The 19,346-nt window shown below is 49.7% G+C and overlaps 1 protein-coding gene across 3 annotated transcripts in view; it reads left to right on the top strand.

Annotated features, from left to right (window-relative positions):
* ZBTB7C (zinc finger and BTB domain containing 7C) overlaps window positions 1-19,346 on the top strand; it is a 327,812-nt gene that overhangs the window by 177,793 nt on the left and 130,673 nt on the right. For all 3 annotated transcript variants that reach the window (XM_079108989.1, XM_079108991.1, XM_079108990.1), the window contains one exon: window positions 11,733-11,794. The gene's annotated coding sequence lies outside the window, so the exon portion shown is untranslated. The remainder of the gene's footprint in view (window positions 1-11,732; window positions 11,795-19,346) is intronic.

Raw genomic sequence — 19,346 nt, 5'->3', positions numbered from 1 at the left:
TCATTGTTCTGTTCACTTCCAGATGGACCATGGAGAGGGAGGGAGAATCAGACCCTTTGGGATAGATGTGGTCTCAAATGCTGAACCTCCTAGAGCTCTCTTATCAGGAAGCTACCTGAGGAAGATTTATATCTTGAGACGAGTAAACAAAAACAAAAACGATAAGTGTGTGTTGGGCAAAATAATGGTCCCCAAATATGTCCACCTCCTAATCCCCAGAGCCTGTGAAAACATTGGGGTACATGGCCAACAGGATTCAAGATGGTGGATGGAGAACTGATTGCAGATCAGCTTACCCTGGGATGAAGGTTGTCCTGGGTTATCCGGGTGCACCCTGTGTAAACACAGGTGGTTTGGTGAGGGAAAGAGGGAGATAGGAGAGCAGGTTGGAGTAATGGAAGTGTGTCCTCCCCCAGGGTCCAAAGGAACACAGCTCCAGCAACACCTTGGTTTTAGCCCAGTGACTCCCATTTGGGCCCCTGACCTCCAGAACCAGAAGATAATAAATTGGGATTGTCTTAAGCCACTTGGTTTGTGGTCATTTGTTAGAGCAGCTGTAGAAACCAGTGCAGTGTGTTCGGGATCTGATGTAAGAATTTCCAGGTGAAATTCCCAGGTGAATTTTTACATCCTGAGTGCTAGGCTTAGGAGCAGTTGGTCCAGACTGGAGTTGGAGATGAGGAACTCCAGAGGAGATGACTAAGGAAACATTGCCACTTGAGTCCATGGACTAAACTGTTTCCGAAGGGATTTGAATAGCTCTGGCAGTCAGTTGGTATGCAAATAGATGTCAGGTGTGTACGAAGCCATTTTAACACTAGCAAAGATGAAAAAGTTATGCAAGAAAGGAAATATTATCATGTGGCTCATCCATGAACAACACTTACATCATCACCACACTGTGAACACTGACAGTTGATTTTACTAAAAATGGTAGGAAGATACAGAGAACAGAACTGTGTGTTTACTGGAGGTGGAGATGGGGCCAAAAGGGAGAGAAAGCCTCATTTCCATTATGGGACACTGAGACCCAATGCGTTGGAGTGTATACCTGACAACAGTAAGGTTGCCACGTGCTGTGAGCTGGACTGTGTCTCTCCATAATTGATATATTGAAGTCCTGACCCCAGGAGGGCTGTATTTGGAGTGGGGACATTGTCAAGGCTTAATGAGGTCATAAAAGTAGAGCTCAGATCCCATAGGATGAATGTTCTTATAAAGAGGAGACACCAGAAAGCCTGCCCTCCCTACCATGTGCACATAGAGTGAGAAGATGGCTCTCCGCGAGCCGAGAAGAGACCTCTTATCAGAAACCAATCGGCCAGCACCTTGACCTTGGACTTCCACCCTCTAGAACTGTGGCAAATAAATCTCCGTTGTTGAAGTCACAAGTCTGTGGCATTTTGTTATGGCAGCCTGAGCTGACTGATGCATCATGTTATTTAGAAATATGACAAAAAAGAACAGAAGAGATGGTTAAAGCAATTGAGAATAGTTATCTCTAGAAATTGAGATTTAGTGTGAGAAGAGCTAGATTACTTTTTATTATTGGATTTTTCTTACTTTTGATTTTTCAAAGTATATATATGTGTTTGATTAAAAAAAAAAAAAGTTAAACAAGTAAAATTGGTAAGGGAAATTTAGGATTTTAATCCGGTCTCTAGTTCTGTGATTAGCTCAGTGCTGAACTGTGGGCTGTTTTGGTAACAAAATGTCTGCCCAGGGCAAGGTCCAGTCTTTGCATACACTGTCTACATCATCAGTGGTGAAGCTTCTTCCCCAGAAATCCACGGCAAACATCTTCTTAAATGATAAAACTCATCCAAGCCATGGCCAGAGAGCTTAGATGAACAGATTGGTTTAAGTCAACCATGACCTACCTCTGAAACACTGTGGCTGTGTGTGGTTGGGGGTGGGTGATAAGCTGGAAGGAATTTAGGATTCTTTTATTAAGTAGAAGGGGAGATGAATGATGGATGCCTTAAAGTAGTAAATGTCCACTAAGAATGTGTTCCTTTGGAGAGTATTTTCCTTTGTCTTCTTGAGTTGCTGGTGCCTAGTGATACTTGGGATTGATTGGTTGGTTGGTTGAATGGCATTTGGGGTAAAAGTTAACTTTTGCTCTATGTGATCCATGAGGTATGAAAGTCTAGGTATAAAGATCATGACTTGATGAGGGAGCTAAGAGGGAGCACATTCCACAGGACCCAGGGACTTGGAAACGTGAAGAATGAAAGAAAGGGGCAAGCCTAAAGCCACATCTTAGGGGAAATGATCAAAACCCTGACACAGTTGGATATGGTCAAAAATTTCAGCCTTGGGCAGTGTGACTGAGGGACTCCTAGATGTTCCCCCTTGCCCAGCTCCTCCCCGCCTACTGCAGATGACTGAATGACACCATTAGAAAAAATTCACTTTTGAAAGAAATCCCGTCACTTGTGAAGACTGGCACACTTGGCTGCCGGGTTGGCCAGATCCTTCCTAGACAGCTGTCATGGGGAGCTAGGGCATGGGCAGGAGGGAGGAGGCATCTGCAGAGGTGTGGCTGTGGACCTGGGGCACAGCTGGGAGGAGGTGGCACCTGCTGAGCACTGAGTGAGGCGGGGGCAGTGCAGCACCAGGTCCTAAGACCCCAGAGCATTAACCTTGCCCTGGCGCTGCTCAGGGAGCGCACATCTCTAAACCACAGCTGGCTGTCTTGCCAAGTGTACTTGATTCCTGCACTCTGACTGATGCCCACAGCTGGAGGAGCACTTGGGACAGGAAGGCCACTGTCCAGAACATCCCCTGTGTCTGCTCTCACCAACCGAGCCAAATGCTTTGCTGGGCGCAGCTGGCTTAGTTCCCAAACCTGTTTTTTGCCAGTGAAACTTGCTATTGTAATTATGCAATTTAATTAAATGATATACAAACAAATTAAATACTTTTGCAAAATAAAGAAGAAAAGGTTGTTTCTTCGAAAGACTTTAAAAAAAATTTTTTTTTAAATGCTGTTGAGTTAGATATAGGTAAGACAACTATGATTGGGAAAATATCCAAAAAGATCTAGTAATTTTTTTCCTTCTTTTTCTTTGTTTCTCCCCACCACCCCCAAGTTTTAGGGCTTGATTTGTACACGCTATGCAGATGCTCTACCACGAAGCTAAACCCCCAACCTTACATTCAGATTATTTTGCAAATATATTTTATTTTTCTTTTCACTGGGGGCAGGAAACAACTGAAATGGAATTGGAGGCACTGTCATGTGTGCATAATTTATGCACAAAAGATAGTAAGGACAATTCCGTTCAGGAGATGCAGCGTTAAAGAAAAGGCCTTGGCTTGGCATTGGAAGTTTCGTGGGTGAATGTACAAGCACCTGCTACCGTGGCACACAGGCAGCGGGCTTTGGCTCCTGGAAACCAGTTCCCATCCCTCAGGATCAGAGCCTGGTATGCAGAAAGGTCTTTCATTTCTGGGCTGGAGATGCTTTGCCGGGTGCGTTTCTGGCAAAATTGGAAGTAGCCAAGGGGAAGCAGGAAGAAAGTTGGATGACCTCAGCCCGGCCAGTCCCTCTGTCTCTGGCAGAGTTTTCTCCGGGGGCCCTGAGCCAGATGCAGTCCAGTCCCCACTCCTCCATCTGCCCTTCCTGGGACCAGGGCAGTGGGACGAGGTGCTTTCACAGCCGCCCAGCCCAGCTCTGAATCAGGGCTGCATCTCCTGCTCCTCTTCGCAGGGCCTGGTCCTCACTGCCCTGAGCAGTCCTGCTGGGTCCCTTCCTTCCTTACAGCTTTGACCCTACCTCTCCATGTCCTCCCCACCTGTCCAGACTCTACTCACTGTTTGCTGTCTCCAGAGAGGCCTCCCTAAGAAGCTCGCCTGCCCCAGCTCACGCATGTGCCACCTCCATCCTCAGCCCTCACCAGAGTCCCCCGGGGAAGCGCATCTCCCCTGAGCTGTGGACACGCAGTTCTGGGGCCTCTTACTGGGTTCAATTTCACACACCCCACCTGCAGCTGCCACTCTGCAGCCCTGCACAGGTTTCACCATGAATGCCCCTGCTAGGGACTTAGACAGGGTGACTAGTGACAGTGAGGAGGACCACAGGACACCATCTAGAACCTGGGTCTCAGCACTAAGCGGGGGTTGTGGGGCTTCAGGTCAGCTTAGTTCTTTCCAGCAACTTTTAGCCAGAGAAGTGAAGGAAATGGGAGGCTGGGTTGGGGAGGGAGAAACAGGAGGTTCTAGAAAGCAGCAACATGTGGCAGCCCCTGCCCTCCAGATCTGCAAGGGGAGCTGGCAGGAGGAACGGGTGCACATGAGGTATGAAATGCCCATCGGGTGACCTGGCTATGGGATGTCCCGGCAAACTCCCTGCTGGAGGTGGGAGTGCACAGAACCCAGCAAGCTGAGTTCTCACATTTCCCGTGAGGCTGCTGTGCTTCCGCTGGGGCCTGTGCTGTGCTGGTTGCCTCCCTCTGGACCATTTCCAACACCTCCTGTGGGAGGGGAATGGGTGCTCCAGGGGACATCTCCCGTGTCATGCCATGGCAGCTCCAGAGGAGTGCTGAGTTTTCCCAATCCCCGAAGGTCGGGGGACATATCCTGGTTGGCACTGTCTGTCTGCTGTCCCAGGTAGCTATCAGTAGTGTCACTTTGCATACTTAGATGAGTCCTGCTTGGGAGAAACATATATAACCTACTGATGCCCCACTCTGGGTGGGATCTAATCCTAGGAAGAGCCTAGAAACCACGGGTATAAATTCTGAGGTAGCTTCTCCCAGGCGGCCCCTCCCCTTTCCAAACACGCCTGTCTACTCCTGATTCTCTGAGAGAAGAAAAGACTGGCATTAAGTATGCCTATCATGCTGGACACCAGGTGAAGGTAGAACTTTCTGGAAAGCAGGCGTAGAGTCTAAAGGAATCTAACAGGACTCAGGCCACCAGGAACTAGGACAAAGGACTAAACCAACAGAGGCAAGAAGAGGTACCCAGCGGAGACCAAGGTTGCAGAAGACAGGGCCGCCTGCCTCCCGGGCACTGTCTGAACTGGGATCCCACCTGCGGCCTGACCCTTGCCTGTGTTCCCTCTGGTTTCCTCTCCCAGGACTTTCCCAAGAGGCAGCCTCAAAAATCCCAGCCCCAGTTGGCAGCAGAACCAGGAAGCAGGGCTGGGGCTACCTGGGAATTCTACAGCACGCACCCGAGCTCATCAGCAGATGGTATCAGCAGGAGCCCTCTGTGAACTTCAGCAAGCAGCAGGGCCCCACCCCTCACCCGACGGGATGCAGTCCTGCAGCCTCTGAGGGCCCCAGACACCTTAGCCTTCTTTCTTTTCCTTGTGTTGTACAGAGAAGTTTTTTCCTTTCTCCACATTTAAACTATTATTAGATATTATAACACTGAATATTCTTTGTCCACCACCATAGCAGTGGGGACATTGGGGCAGGTCTGGGTGGCCTTACCCTCTCTCTCCCCAGCTCCAGGCCATCCTTGCTGGAGGCTCTTGCTCAGATCTGCCCGGCCCAGGAACACCTCCCTGAGGCCAGAGAAAATAAAATGTGCATGACTGAGCAAGAACCCGGTGAAGCAGCCTGACCAGGGAGATTAGGCCTTTGGTCAGCTCCCCTCCCCTCCCGCTTCCCCTCTCCTCTTCCCTCTTCTCCCCTCCTCTCCTCTCCCCTGGCCCAGGCTCCACTGTTGGCCTTGGCTCTGGGCTCAGCCTTCCCTCTTTCTCAGGGCTATTTTAAGATCTAGGCCAAGGTCACAGAAACTCAGACTTACAAGGGGTCATCACCCCAAAGCAATGACTGAAGGAGGATTCAGTTGCCTTAGAATACCATCTCCCTAGACACACACACACACACACACACACACTCTCTCTCTCTCTCTCTCTCTCTCCTCTTCTCTCTCTCTGAATCAAACCAGACCAAACTGGCCTCATACTCTGGTGGGCCAAGTGGAACGACTCAGACCCCAGTTTACTCTACAGACATCTGCTGGGCTTCCCCAAAGGCCCCACCTGCCCAGTGGGGGCAGTTCTTGGCTTGCAGGAAAAGTGAGCAGGAAGAACAGGGGGCCCCATACACCCCTCTCTCCTTACCCCTTCAGGTTCCTGGGTTATTACCTTATGTCTTCCAGGTTTGGTGTGTTTGATGCCCTGGGTGAATAATGTTGGTGAATTGTTCACACTAGGGTTTACATTAGGACTCACTCTTTGTATTGTATGTTCTAGGGGTTTTGATAAATGTGCAAGGACACATATCCACCATTAGCATGTCACACAGAGTATCATACTGACCCACCTTTCAGTACAGCCTGTGCCCCACATCATTCCCTATTCTGTATGCATTCACCTTCTTACCCTCCACCCCTGGTAACCAACAATCTCCATATTGTCTCCACAGTTCTTCCTTTTCTAGAATGTTATATTATTGGAATCATGGACTTATGTAGCCTTTTCAGACTGCCTTCTTTCACTTAGCAATATGCTTCTAAGATTCCTCTGTGTTTTCTCACTGGTTGAGACAATATTGGTTTTTATCACTGAATAATATTCTGTTATCTGGATATACTACCATTTATTTATCCATTCACCTATTGAGAATGCATGTTGGTTGCTTCCAGTTTGGGGCAATTATAAATAAAACTGCTATAAATATCTGCGTGGATTTTTTAGTTTTTAAAATGTGGACATGAGTTTTTGGTAAGTTTGAGCCAATTCCCAAGCGTGCTTGCTGGATTGTATGATGGGCCTGCTTTTAGCCTTGGAAGGAGCTGCCACGCTGTCTTCCAAGGTGACTCTATTGTAAGAAATCGAAAGTCTGGTGGTCCATTCTCAGAATGCAGCACTTAGCCTTCAGTGTAAAACAGGGATGTAAGAACAGCAGCAGGAGGGGAGAGCAGAGTGGAAAGTTACCAGCAGGTCACACCCAAGTGTGACAAGTTCACAGCCCCTTGACAAACAGGGGGAAGGACTAACCTGACAAACAGAGATAAACTGCAAGATGCTCTCAACCCAGAAGAACTTTGTGCCTTAAGAGGATAAAGGAAGGCGAGGATAGCTAAAGGTTCATCTCGTTAACTAACCAACAGGAGACAGTAAAACCTAGAAGAGTCTACACCCCACAATACTCAGCCAGTGAGAACCCGGGAAGGGACTGTGCACTGGGGAAGGCATGCTGATTGTAGCCGCTGGATGTGCCTGCTTCCTCAGACAGGCAGTAAGATCCTCACTTTTGCTCTGCCTCATGTATCTTAGTTCATTCTTTGGGTGTGGGCAGGTGAGCGTGTCTCTCACAATACCATCTTGCATTCCTAAGGTGGCTAATTCAATGTCAAAGAAAAAGCAAACCTCAACCCATCCAGCTTAACCTTTAAAAGATTCTGTGAGGAGTGGCCCTGCCTTCTTGTCAGCAGTGACCCTCTGCTAGCCAACCCCCAGGGTCTCCAAGCCCAAGGCTGATTGGCTCACAGTGACAGCTCATCCCACCAAGCTCTTCCTACCAGTGCTGAGCTGCCTCTATCCCCCAAAGCACTTTCTGTGGACACCATCAGTGCTCACTATGTGCTGGCCCTTTGCCAGGCACTGGGGACCTGGCAGCAAGCACAATAGTTGGGATCCTCCCCTCCTGCTTCTGACCTCCCAGGGAAAAGCTAGGCTCACTGGCCTCACTTGAGGCCCAATACCAAGTATGCCTTCCATTTTCTGATCTAATTCTTGCATGTGAGGTTAGAGGTAGGTGTCTTTAGTGTGCCCATTTTGCTGGTGAAAATCTGATGCACACAGGTTAAGTTACTTGCAAGGTCACACAGCTGCTAATGAAAGGGCCAGTCTGGTTCTAAACCATTAGACATTATGGCCTCCTTGGAGCTGCAGACCTTGCCACAGAGACCATCATCTGGCCATCCTGAGGGAATCTCCCAGGTGGGTCTCTGCTTATGCCAGTCATCCTTCACCACCAATGAGCCCTGGTCCCAGTCATAGATGCCTGCTGGGTGGCTGCCATGTGCTCATCTCCCAGGTGCAGTGGGGTGATGAACCCCAGGCCTCCACGCCTCCTTCCTATCTGTAAGCCCTCCCGAGAGGAGTTTGCAGCTAGGAAGCACACCTTCTCAGGTCTGCATTGCCAGCCAGTGGCAGAGACCCCTGGACATAGCAGATACCCAATATATGGGTCAAAGCTATTCTACCTGCCTGGGAAGATACTTAATCATAAAGCATCACCCAAATGTTAGTTAATAATGATTTTGATATTAGTGTTGTTGCTGTTATTCTAATAGCTTTAATTCTCAACTATTAGTCTTTTTATTGCTCCTGAAAGTCACAAGCAATCCAGAGGTGGAGACACGGTGTTTGTGGCCACACATTCGCAGACAGACCTGGCTTCCCACCTTTCTATATCTAACTGCATCCAAGGCAAAAAGAAGAGGGGATGATGATCAGGCAACACAGGGATGTCAGAGAAAGCCTTGGCTAACAGCACAGTCTGGTCAAGGGCCAACCGTTTCTCCTGGGGCTGCAGGCTGGAGCCAGAGTCCCCACTCTTTGAATGCTGCTTCCATTTAATTTTGCCTGTCTGGGAGAACCAGGAGCATCTGTCCCACAGCGGCTGGCCCTTGAGAGACAGTGCCGCTGGTCACAGAGCCAAGAGCTGGGGAGACAGAGCCTGGATGATGCCCTTTGGCCCATTTCCAGCCATGCCTGGAGATTTGAGAAAACAAGTCATTAGTCTTGAATATTCCTTAATGATCGAATGGGAGCCAGACAAGCCAGGCGTAGGTTTTGCCAGCACCCAGGTCAGTGTCTGGGAAGGTGCCTGGAGCGACTGAGAACCTTGTCCTGGCTGAGGGTGTGCCTGGTGCCTCATTTGCCCTAAGGCACCTGGTAAGTTGGTGGGGGAAGAGGGCAACTGTTGCCTCCAATTGCAAGTTTATTATTTGTTTGAGCTAGAAAGATCATTGAGATCATGTCCCCTTTACAGAAGGGAAGAGAGAGAAGCAAGGCTTGTTCAGAGCTCCTGTTGGGTTCCTCCCCAGGCCTGGTTTTTTTTTTTTTTTTTTTTTTTTTTTTTTTTGCTTGCAACACAATTTTTTGAGATTTAAAGCACATTATTCCAAAAAGAAAAAAAAAAAAAAATCCAGGACCCTGAAAAAAAATTACCCATGCTATTTATTCACTCTCACCCAGAGAAGTTGTTAGTTCTAATGACCTTTCCAAATTAATAAAATCTGTAAACACTCAATTGTTTATTGCACACACCGAGATGCACCTCTGAATGGCTGCAGGGAACTGCAGGCTGCCTGGAATCTTTAGCTCCAGGGCTCTGCAGCCAGCAGACAAGCTCTGCACCCTGGGCAAGGGAGCTGCGCGTTCCCAGGCAGCCCAGCAACCACCCTGTGCTCCGCCCACGGCACACATAAGGTGCGAGTGACAATCCCTGTCCAGGCACTTGCAGACATGGGTGTCAGTACCTAAGCAAGGGCTAGGTTGCTGGCCACTGCATTCGGAGAAAGCAACATTGGGGGGATCTAGAAAGTCCCCGAGAGATGTGGGATTTGATGCGAGTCCAGAAGAAAGAATAGGATTTGGGTCAGTTTGACCAGGAAGGGTAAGATTGAGGGTGTCCTTGAGGCCCACATGTCCACATGGAGAGTGAGCCAGTTGGGGACATGCAGAAGGTGCTATCCTTGGAAAGAGGCCAGGTTCTGGAGGGTGATGGTGTCTAGACTTCACCATGTGGGTACAAGAGAATCCTGCCTCTCAATGTTCCGACCCCCGTGTGAGACTGTGCTGCCCGAACACCATGCTTGCCAGCCATGGGTTTCCCTGGCCAAAACCAAATTACCCTTGCAATTTGTTCAACCTCACTCAAAGAAACTGTTAGCACTAGTGGCCTTTCCAAGTTAGCGAAATCTGTAAGGACTCAATTGTTTATTGCACACACTGTAGTGTATCCTTTAGTCCTGGTGACCGTCTTTCTCCAAGCTTGGAAGTGACACTGTCCACTCTGATTTCCAAGATGAAGAGGACAGAAATTTCTTAGGGAAAAGCTGTGCCTGTTATATTGCTGGTGCAAGGGGATTTTTAAAAAATTGAGGTAGAATATATATAACAGAAAATTTACCATTTTAACCATTTTAGTGTGCCATTCAGTGGTGTTAAATACATTCACACTGCTGTGCAACCATCGTCGTTGCCCATTTCCAGAACTTTCCATGTTCCCCAACTGGAACTACCTCATCCAATGCTAGCCGCCACGCCACCCCCAAGCCCCCCCAACCACCTTTCCGCTTTCTGTCTCTACCAATTTGACTCTGAAAGTGCAGTCACACAGGGTGTTCTCTTCTTGTGACTGGCTTCTTTCACTCAACACTATGTACTTGAGGTTCGTTCATGGCACAGCATGGGTCAGAATTTCCTTCTTTTCAAAGTTAAATAATGTTCCCTTGTATGTATGTATGTGCCACCTTTGGTTTACGGGTTCAGCTTCTGATGGACACTGGGTTGCCTGGTCCTTCGGGCTATCGTAAATGCTGCTGTGGGTGTGTGTGCATGACATGTTTGAGTGCCTTATGGGATGTATGTGAACTGAAAAAAAATGCTCCAGACTTTCAAATGATGAGGTCTGATCACCAGCCCTCACCACTGCCGCTCCCCAAGGAGCCGATTGCCACCTGGCTCTTGCACCTGCCTTAGGCTCTTGCACCTGAGCAGAGGTTCGCCTTCCTCTCAGCCAGGGCCACAGATTGAAGGCCAGGCCTGCATGCCACGCCACGCAGAGCCCCCTGCTCTGTGCTGAAGCCCGTGCCAAGACCTCTTTGCCTTCACTTCTTATCCTAAAATACATCAGTCAGGCTGCATTTGTCTCTCGCTGAAGTAGCAAGTGCTTTGTACCCTTGCGTGGTAAGTCCTTTCCCTCACCTTCTAAAATGTATTTAGCCAAGAAAAATCACTCAGGCACAGTCCCTTTCCCATCCACCATCTTCCCCTCCCCTGCTCCCTCCAAAAACGTACGCATGTGTCTCGGCAGAGCTAAAGGGCATCCTGTCGCGAAGCGTCACTACTTCTGTGCATTAATTGCCCAAACTCACATTACAACACATTAAAGCAGTGACACACTCCGGCGGAAGGCAGGAGAAGTCGCGGTGCAGGTTGGCATTGTCATTAACTCAAGTCTTTGGTGTCAACTCCCTCCCGCACCAAGCGTTCCCGCCTGGCCTCCTCGTCAACCTCCGCATTGCATTTTCTGGCCTTTGTTGGTTTGTGTCAGCTCTTGAACATTATTTAAATGTAGTTTGGGGGGTCCATGAATGCAATTACCATTGTGTTATTATTCAGGGCCAGATTGTTAAGATGCAGGCAGCTGTACAAGGAGATGCCCTGCGCTGCGAGGTCCAATTTAGGAGGGCCTTCGGAGCGCGCGCAGGGTTGCTAGGCAACCCCATGCTACAGAAGTGGAGGCCTCTCTCCGGAGTGGGAAGAAGACCGGCGCCTTCAGGGAATTGGAGGCAGTGGTCAATCCGAGACTGGCACGGCGCCGGGAGCGGGAGGAGGCGGCGTGGGCTGAGCCTACAGGGCTGCGGGAGCGGGGGCGCCCACCCAGCTAGCACATGGTGTTCCCGGGGAGGGAAGAGCTGCTGGGAGCGGGAATGCGGAGAAGGTGCAGAAGCCTGAGGTCGGCCAGGAGCTCGCCAAGGGATGCCCAGAGCAGATGCTAATGTGCTTCTCCGTCCCTTTCTTCTCTTTGCAGGAAATGAGCAGGTTGGCCGAAAAGCTGGTGGCCTGAAATTGAAGACTAAGGCGTTGGTGCTTGTGAGTATGAATTTTGCTTGTTTGGTTGTGTGGTGTCACAGCGTTCCTGGCCAGTGTGCAGGTTTCCCTGTCAGGGAAAAGAAGCAAGACCTGGGTGGAATTGGCTTTGGATTCTTCTGGAAGGTGTCTCTTTCTGGGTGGGTTGGACCCTGGCATATAAGGCATCAGATTGAAGGTGGAGACTTGGAACCCTGGCTGTGTCCTCCGAGTGGAGGACCTTCCTGTTGTCTTCACAAGACAGTTGCTCCCTTGGCCTGCCGGTGGGTGAGTGGGCAGAGCAGGACTCCTCTGGGAAAACAGGGGCGAGCTTTCACACAGTTCTAAGTTTGCTGCTAGGCCGACCCTATTTAGAACAGTAAATTCTCATCTAGGCCATGTTACAGCATGTTAAACTAAGAGCGGTCATATGTACAATCCCTCCACCAGCCTGAGATCCTTAGTTACCTGGGGCCAGGCATTACTGCAGGCTCTGAGCAGGCTAGGAGAGCCAGCAGCCGAGGCTCTGTTTTGGAGGAGCTCCCAGTGTGGGAAGAGAAGACATCGACATCTGAGACAAATAAAGAGCTCTCTGGAAGGGCACGTGGCACAGACAGAGGGACTGGTGCTGCAGAGTGAGGGAAGATTTCCTGGGGAGGAGACTCCTGACCTGGGGTGGAGGAGCAGGCCTTTCCAGGGAGGCAGGACCAGGGCCAGAGGCCCCTCCCAGAACCTGGACGGGCCTGTGTGGAGTGCAGCGCATGGTTCTGAAGGGCTGTGAGATTGTCAGGTGCTGAGGGTTTGGAATAGCTTCTTGAACAGTCCAGATGCAAAGAACTAGGATGCAATGAAGAATCCCTCATCTCTGCAAATAAAATTAAATTTCTGATAGTTTGTCTACTGCTACATGTGGAAATGACTGCATGGATTTTTCACCAAACTTGACATTGTACTTGAGATCAATGCATACATACACTGGATAGATTACAGGAAACCCTGTACTGGGAATCTGCCCTAGGTCTGAGAGACAGAGAGTAAGTCTTCTCCAAGCAGTGGCACCTGAGGGCCACCAGCACCCCATGGGACAAGTGCTGTGCTCATTCCCTGAGCTCCAGGTGGACAGTCACCAAGATCATGCTTCCAGATGTCTCCTCGCCCTTCCCTAGAGCTTCTGGTACCCAGGATGAAGGGCAGCTGGGATTTATTTATTTAAAAAAGTTAATCTGTTATTTGTTCCACGCTAGTTCTGGATCCCAGCAGCAGCAACCAACATTTCCATTGCATTACCAATTTGTAGCACACGTGTCATTCTTGCTGCCTAAGAGCTTTACAAAGACTCTGTCCAGCATTCCCATTTTAGAGATTAGGACACTGAGGCTTGGAGTCACTTAATGTTCACTGAGCTCATGAGTGACAGAGCTGAGAAATCCACACTGCCCATGACTGGATCTCTCTCTGATTAAGGAACAAGCCCTTCTAGGCCTAGTCCTGCCTTCTGTGCCTTCATCCTGGAGAGGAAGAGTGATTGTTGTCTGGTCCCATTAGGAATTCCATTCTGGAGACCAGCATTTTGGGGGCTATATGTCAGCTGGATGTTCTCCACAGGGTGGCTATAGTTTTGCCCTCAAAACAGAAGGCTTTGAGTGCTTCGAGCACCAGGGACACTTTCTGTCAACATGAGAGAGCTCCGTGTGGAACCATCAGTAACTGCTTAGTTGGGGCTCCCCGGAAGCATAGCCTGAGCAGGCTTTGGGTGCATAGAATCTTCTAGAGAGAGCACTCTTAGGAAGCACTTGTTAGGGAGAAGGGGAGGCAGGAAAGGGAAGGAGGCCCTGAGCGAGGATGTGCTCTCAGGGTGAGGGTCCTTGACTCCATTCACACATATGACCCTGTAGCGGCGTCTGATTTGGAGACACGGGTCGGGCTTGGGTACCCCATTCACCAGCTGCTGCCTCCCGAGTGTCGCTGGTGGCACAGCCTACATGGCACCGTGTCAGCCAAGAGCAGTGGATCCAGAGACTGTCACAGGTGAAAGCCTCGTACCATGCTCTCGGCAGCTGGCAAGAGGCATGCCAGCAGGTAAAGGGGACCAGTTGCATTTCCTGCCATGCCTACAACTGTCTCTAGTGTGAAGACAGCCACATGTCTTGCTCATCTGACCTGGCAGTCATTCTCACTGCAGTTGGGTTTTCATTTAGGGGTGTAGGTATTAAAATAGAAATTCATAATGCCTTAGTGAGGTACAATGGACAAAAATTATATTTATTTGTGATGTTAAAAAAAGAAGAAATTCATAATGTGTGCTTTTTAAAATTGAATTTTATTGGAATTTCATTCTTAAGAGGTGTTATAGTCTTGTGGCTCTAACTTCAAAAATACCAAAAGATCCCCAGTAGAAAGCTCCCTCCCCATCCCTGGTCCTGAGCTGCCCCTCTCCTAGGGACACCCAATATTACCAGAGCTTTCCATAAGTCTATGCTCACAATGACGGTGTGATTTAGATACAAAGTTTTAGTGAATCTAATGTTGTACTGAAAGATACTCTTGGGTCTCAAGAATCAGCAGTTGGGATTATTCCAGAAAGGGCTGAGCTGGAATGTGCCTCCTTTTTTTTTTGGAAGGAGAATAGTCCATAGCCTGGTCAACCCCCAGTGGAAGATTTAAAATGTTAAATAACTTTGTACACATTTCCAAACTGCTTAATAAGTGAAATAAGAATTGCAAGCTATTATGGTTTCTGAATGCAAATAATAATTATTATTTAAAGCAATCACACATAGTTTGAGAATACTGTATTGCAGCCCTTGGGATTCCCAAATATTGAAAATAATTTCAAGTTTCACTCAATGCTCTATTTAGTGCAGATTATTGAGGTCCTGCTGCATTTATTATCTACTGCCATTCGCACTTGTTTAATGACTTACCGAAACATGTTTTTGGTTTCCAAAGTATATTTAGATCCACTGCGTTGTCAGCACCTTGGGAATTCTCACTGTGCTTTCCTTTGATGAAGTGACTTGATATTATTTGGAGGCACTTTCTCAGCATAGGACCTGGTCAGTGAGGGAATGGGTGAACATCCTGCTGTAGGAGGTGTTGAAACAGTAGTTAGGTCGTCTGTCAACAAAGTTGCACAGGAAACCTCTGCTACGAGACAGGCAGGCGTAGAAGATGTCCGAGGTCCTATCACAGCTGGGTCTAGTTTCTGCCTCTCTGTGATCATCCTTTGCCTTTATAGGCCGTCCAGCCCACACTGCACGCTTACCTGATGCATTTTCGTCTCCTGGGTTTGTCTAATGCCAATAAATATCCAAATAGAACTTACTTTATAATCTCGTAGGCCGGATGCCTGTGTTTTTCTCTTGCAAACGAGCTCCCTTCTTCCAGTTCTCCTTCATGTTTATGCTCTCTCTCAGATTGCAAGAAATCCTCTAACGTGTGCATGGCCTATTCCAGCCCCAAGACGGATTTTGGTGGCACCCCCATGAGGCCACATGAAAAAAAAATCTCATTTCCGTCCGAGAAATAGAATCATTATCTTGATTGAAATAATATCTTTCCTCAACCTGCAACCAGATAAAGCATCAAACTGGTAGAGTTTCCTTATCACTGCAGAGTTGCAGGACACAGAATAATGGCCTGTCACTGCCTCTGATGGGGCAGGTTCTGTAACACAGAGCCCAAGGCTCCCGGACAGGTTTGCATGATATGGTGTCTGGTACGGTGTAAAATAATCCCATCGAAGACAAATGTCATTGTATGAAAACGAGAGGGTGGCATAGGGCCAAGAACAGCATCAGTAATAAGCGCAGCCATGACTGTTACTAAGGTAGTTGTGGTTATTAGGCAACATCCACCCCATCTGGGCAGTCAAGGAAACAACCAAACACTGCAGCTGTTTTCTTGAACCTTTAGGGTGTGAGTGCTCTGGAGCTCCGTTCCCAGAGCTGAGCTTCCAGGGCTTCTTTTGGACTAAGGGGGCAACTGGGCTTGAGAAGGTGGACCAGGACCTAGCTGTGGTTGTCAAAAGGTCAGCCAGAAGCCAGCAAGCTGACTGACATCTTTGGGAAGGGACTGAAGGGACTGTGGTGGAGAGGGAGAGGACCTGGATCCCAGGCTTGCCCGCCATTATTACCACGCAGCTTTGGACCACTGAGGCCTTGGTATCCTCTTTGTTCAGAGAGGGTGGCAGCAGGCTATCAGGAGACTGAGGTGAGGTGGTGCTTGAGCTTGAGTCAGAGATATCGGCTGTACCCTCTGTCCTCCCTGCCCCTGTGCACTGAGTGAGAGACTCTGCTACAACCCTGGTGGGTCTTCCGGGTGTCAAAATGCTGGCTCTCATAAGGACTCTTTTCTTCTTGTTTTTCTCTCCAATTCCATGCACTCCTTCATCGGAAGAAAGGCTTTCTTAGCGTTAGAGTGTAGTGCCCTGGCTGCAAGTCCAGTCTGTCCAGCCCTTGCTATCCACTTGCCTTGTGGCCTAGCCTCAGTTCCCTCCCTGTGACACCTGTGCAGGGGTGATTCAAGGAGATCAGAGGCCAGCCTTTTTGAGCACTTAGCTAACAGGTACTGTTCTGTTTTGCATGTATTAATTCACTTAATCCTAACAACAACAGTGTGCATTAGAAACTTCTAGTATCTGCCTTTTATGAGGGAAAAGGACCAGAGAAGATCAGTAACTTGCCCAAGGTCACACAACCAGTAGATCATGGAGCTGGGATCTGAAGCTGAGAAGTCAGCTTGGTTGGAGCTCTTGAGAACAAAACAGTCTGCATCAGGACTAAATAATACACTCCAGGCACTCTCACCAGACCCTGAGCCATAATCCTATGATGGAATGGAGCTACAATAGTCACATCTTTGTAATGTTTCATGAGGGCATTTGAGGCAGTTTCTGCCCCTAGTGGGAAGTTGAATGGTCTTCCAGCCAAGGTGCCTGACCTTGGGTGCGTGATGGCTCAGATGCTTTCTTGTATGGGGTCCTGAAAAGCTGTCCCTACTTTACAGACCCTAGAGCACTGACATATGCAGGACCTGCCTGCCCCTTACTTGTGTCCCTTCTGACCCAGCCCCCTCTTCCTGCACAGCCTCCCAGGCCCTGGGACTGTGCCCCCAAGCCCCGCCCACTGCCTGCCTCACCCCTGTCTGCAGAATCTTGTCTTCAAGAGCAGTGCTGTCCTGACGGTGAGTGCCTGATTGCCATGGTAATCACCAGCCAAATGGAGTGGTTGTATACCACATCTTCATCTGGAATATGAACAGGTGTGCTGGGGAAGTCAACACTGATCAACAGGATGGGTCTTGGGGAATTAATATTGAATTTAGGATGCTCACGGAAACAAAAGGAAGGAAGAAGAAATACCTGCTTGCTGTCAAGGTCCCTCCAGCCTGACCTCTGGCCTGTTCCCTAGCAGTTGCCTGGTCCTGAGCTCATCATTCATGTTCCTCCTTGCCCTTCCCTCTCTTCTCCTCTCCCACGTGTACCCGTCTGTCACCTCCCCTGGGAAGCCTGCCTTGGCCCACCCAGCCTCCTCCCACCTGCAGCTCCCACATGGGGTCCAGGGAGCCCTGCTCCCAGCTAGCTGGAGAGCCCCAGAGGGAGATGCACTGTTCTGCTCTGTAAGCTAGCCATCAGGTACTACTCTTGTTCAGTCATTCAGGGAACTCTGTCAGCTGGGAACTCTGGTCCCTCCCACAGTCCTCAAGGAAGTGAAGTGTCCACTAAGCTAAGAGCTGAACGATCTTCCTCGCGGCGCCATTACAAGGCCACCATGACATCTCTGGTGGATGCTAGCGCACCCGAAGCCAGATTGGGTGTCCTGCTGGAGACATGGAACTTGCTTGCACTGTGGTTTTTCCTTCTAGAGATAAAGCAGCAATGGAAGTGGAGAAAACTGCAAAGTAGTTTTGATTCTTCAGCCTCAGGGTCCCTGGGCATCATCCTCTCCACCCACTTCAAAATAAGTTCTGACCCTGGAGGTAGGAGACCCCCTCCTGGGGTCAGATGAGGTCTTCCCCTGTGCTCCAAGGCCACCCTCAGGGACTCCAGCGCAGGGTGCAACCCAGGCAAAGGCACCAGTGGGCCACACGTTGGCTCCACTGCTTTGTCCTGGACCTGCCAGTGTCTCCAATGCAGGGCAGGGGACAGAATGGACTTGACAGGCCTGGCATGAAAGGCCTTCTCCACTTTGAAGTAGACAATGCATCAGAGGAGTTGCCAGACCCGCTCTGACGACGCGACAGGCATTAGCTAATATTTTGATTTTAATAGAATGAATAATAAAGAGCCCCGAGCGTCTCTTGGAACTAATTTTGAAGAACATGTGTTGCCACATGCTCTGCTCATTGAATCGGGCTCCTAAAGAGTTCCTAACAAAAGGTTTTGCCAAGAAGAAAGGCATTCCTCCACCAACTTTTCTCTCTTTTAATTCCCTTCTTGTAATGCTTCTCAGTTAACAGTAACTTACGAAAAGATGAAATAAAGTGGGAACAGGGAGCAGCACGCCGCTGAGGGGGGCCTGAAGTGGCCGCCCTGCTCTCGTTCTGCCTCGCTGAGCACGGAACGCAGGGCCTCTCGCACAGACAAAACTCAGACGCATCATGAGCAGGGCCAGTGCCCTCCACGGGCATCCATGTGAGCGAGCGGCCTGCAAGAAATAGGTGGCACATTCCGTGGGCCACATGAAGGGAGTTGAGTCCAAAAGCCCAGGTGTGGGGGCTCACGAGACCCAGCATAGCACCCAGGGCTTTTAATGCCGGGGAGCTGTTCCTCCTTGGGACAGGAAAGGTGAGATGAAGGGCCCCCTGACCCAGACTGAGATGGCTGGTGAGGGGCACAGCCAGCCTGCACATCTCTGAAGAAAGGGAGACAAGATATTAAACACCCAACCTTGACCTCCCATGGAGTCCACGTGAGGCCCCATTGGTTGATTTGACCAGGAAGCCCATTGCTGTGGTCTGCAGAGGTCGAGGTGTCAGCCTCCTGGGGCACAGCAAAGAGTGGAGAAGGGTAGAGAGTGAGCCTGGGGGCTCCTGGAAGGCAGTGGCCCAGCACCTCACCTCAGATGCTGCAGCCGGGTGAGGGTCGGCCCAGAGTCCTCCTTAGGGCACACGTGGCCTGAGGGCCGCTTGCAAGTCCTCCAGGAAAGTTCTCAGACCACATAAAGTCACACAGGCGTGCATCACACCCATGCACAAGCACACTGCCTGTTCACCAGGATCACAGGACTCTGCCAGGGAACAGTGACACTGTCACAAAGGGTCCTGCTGGGAAAGAAGACTCTGAAATGTCACACTGGATCCTTATTTGGAGAAGAAGTCCATGGAGGGGCCTGGAATAGCTCTAGCAGGTGCCCCGGTATCCAGGACTGCCCTTGAAGGAGGTCAAGCCCAAAGGAAAAGCTTTCACAGGTGGGACAGGGTGGGTCAAGGCGGAGAGTCAAGGGCCTGTGTCCCTGAAGCTGAGGCCTGACCAGGGTTTGCAACCCCACAGTGGAGCTTGGCCAGGTGGGAGCCTGCTCAAGGCAGCCTGTGTCCTGACGTCACAGTCCTGCTCAAGGCCACAGTGCCTCTGGGA

This window comes from Sciurus vulgaris, assembly GCF_902686455.1.
Source record: "Sciurus vulgaris genome assembly, chromosome: 13".
NCBI classification, from domain to species: Eukaryota; Metazoa; Chordata; class Mammalia; order Rodentia; family Sciuridae; genus Sciurus; species Sciurus vulgaris.
This window is presented reverse-complemented; position numbering and strand designations above follow the sequence as displayed.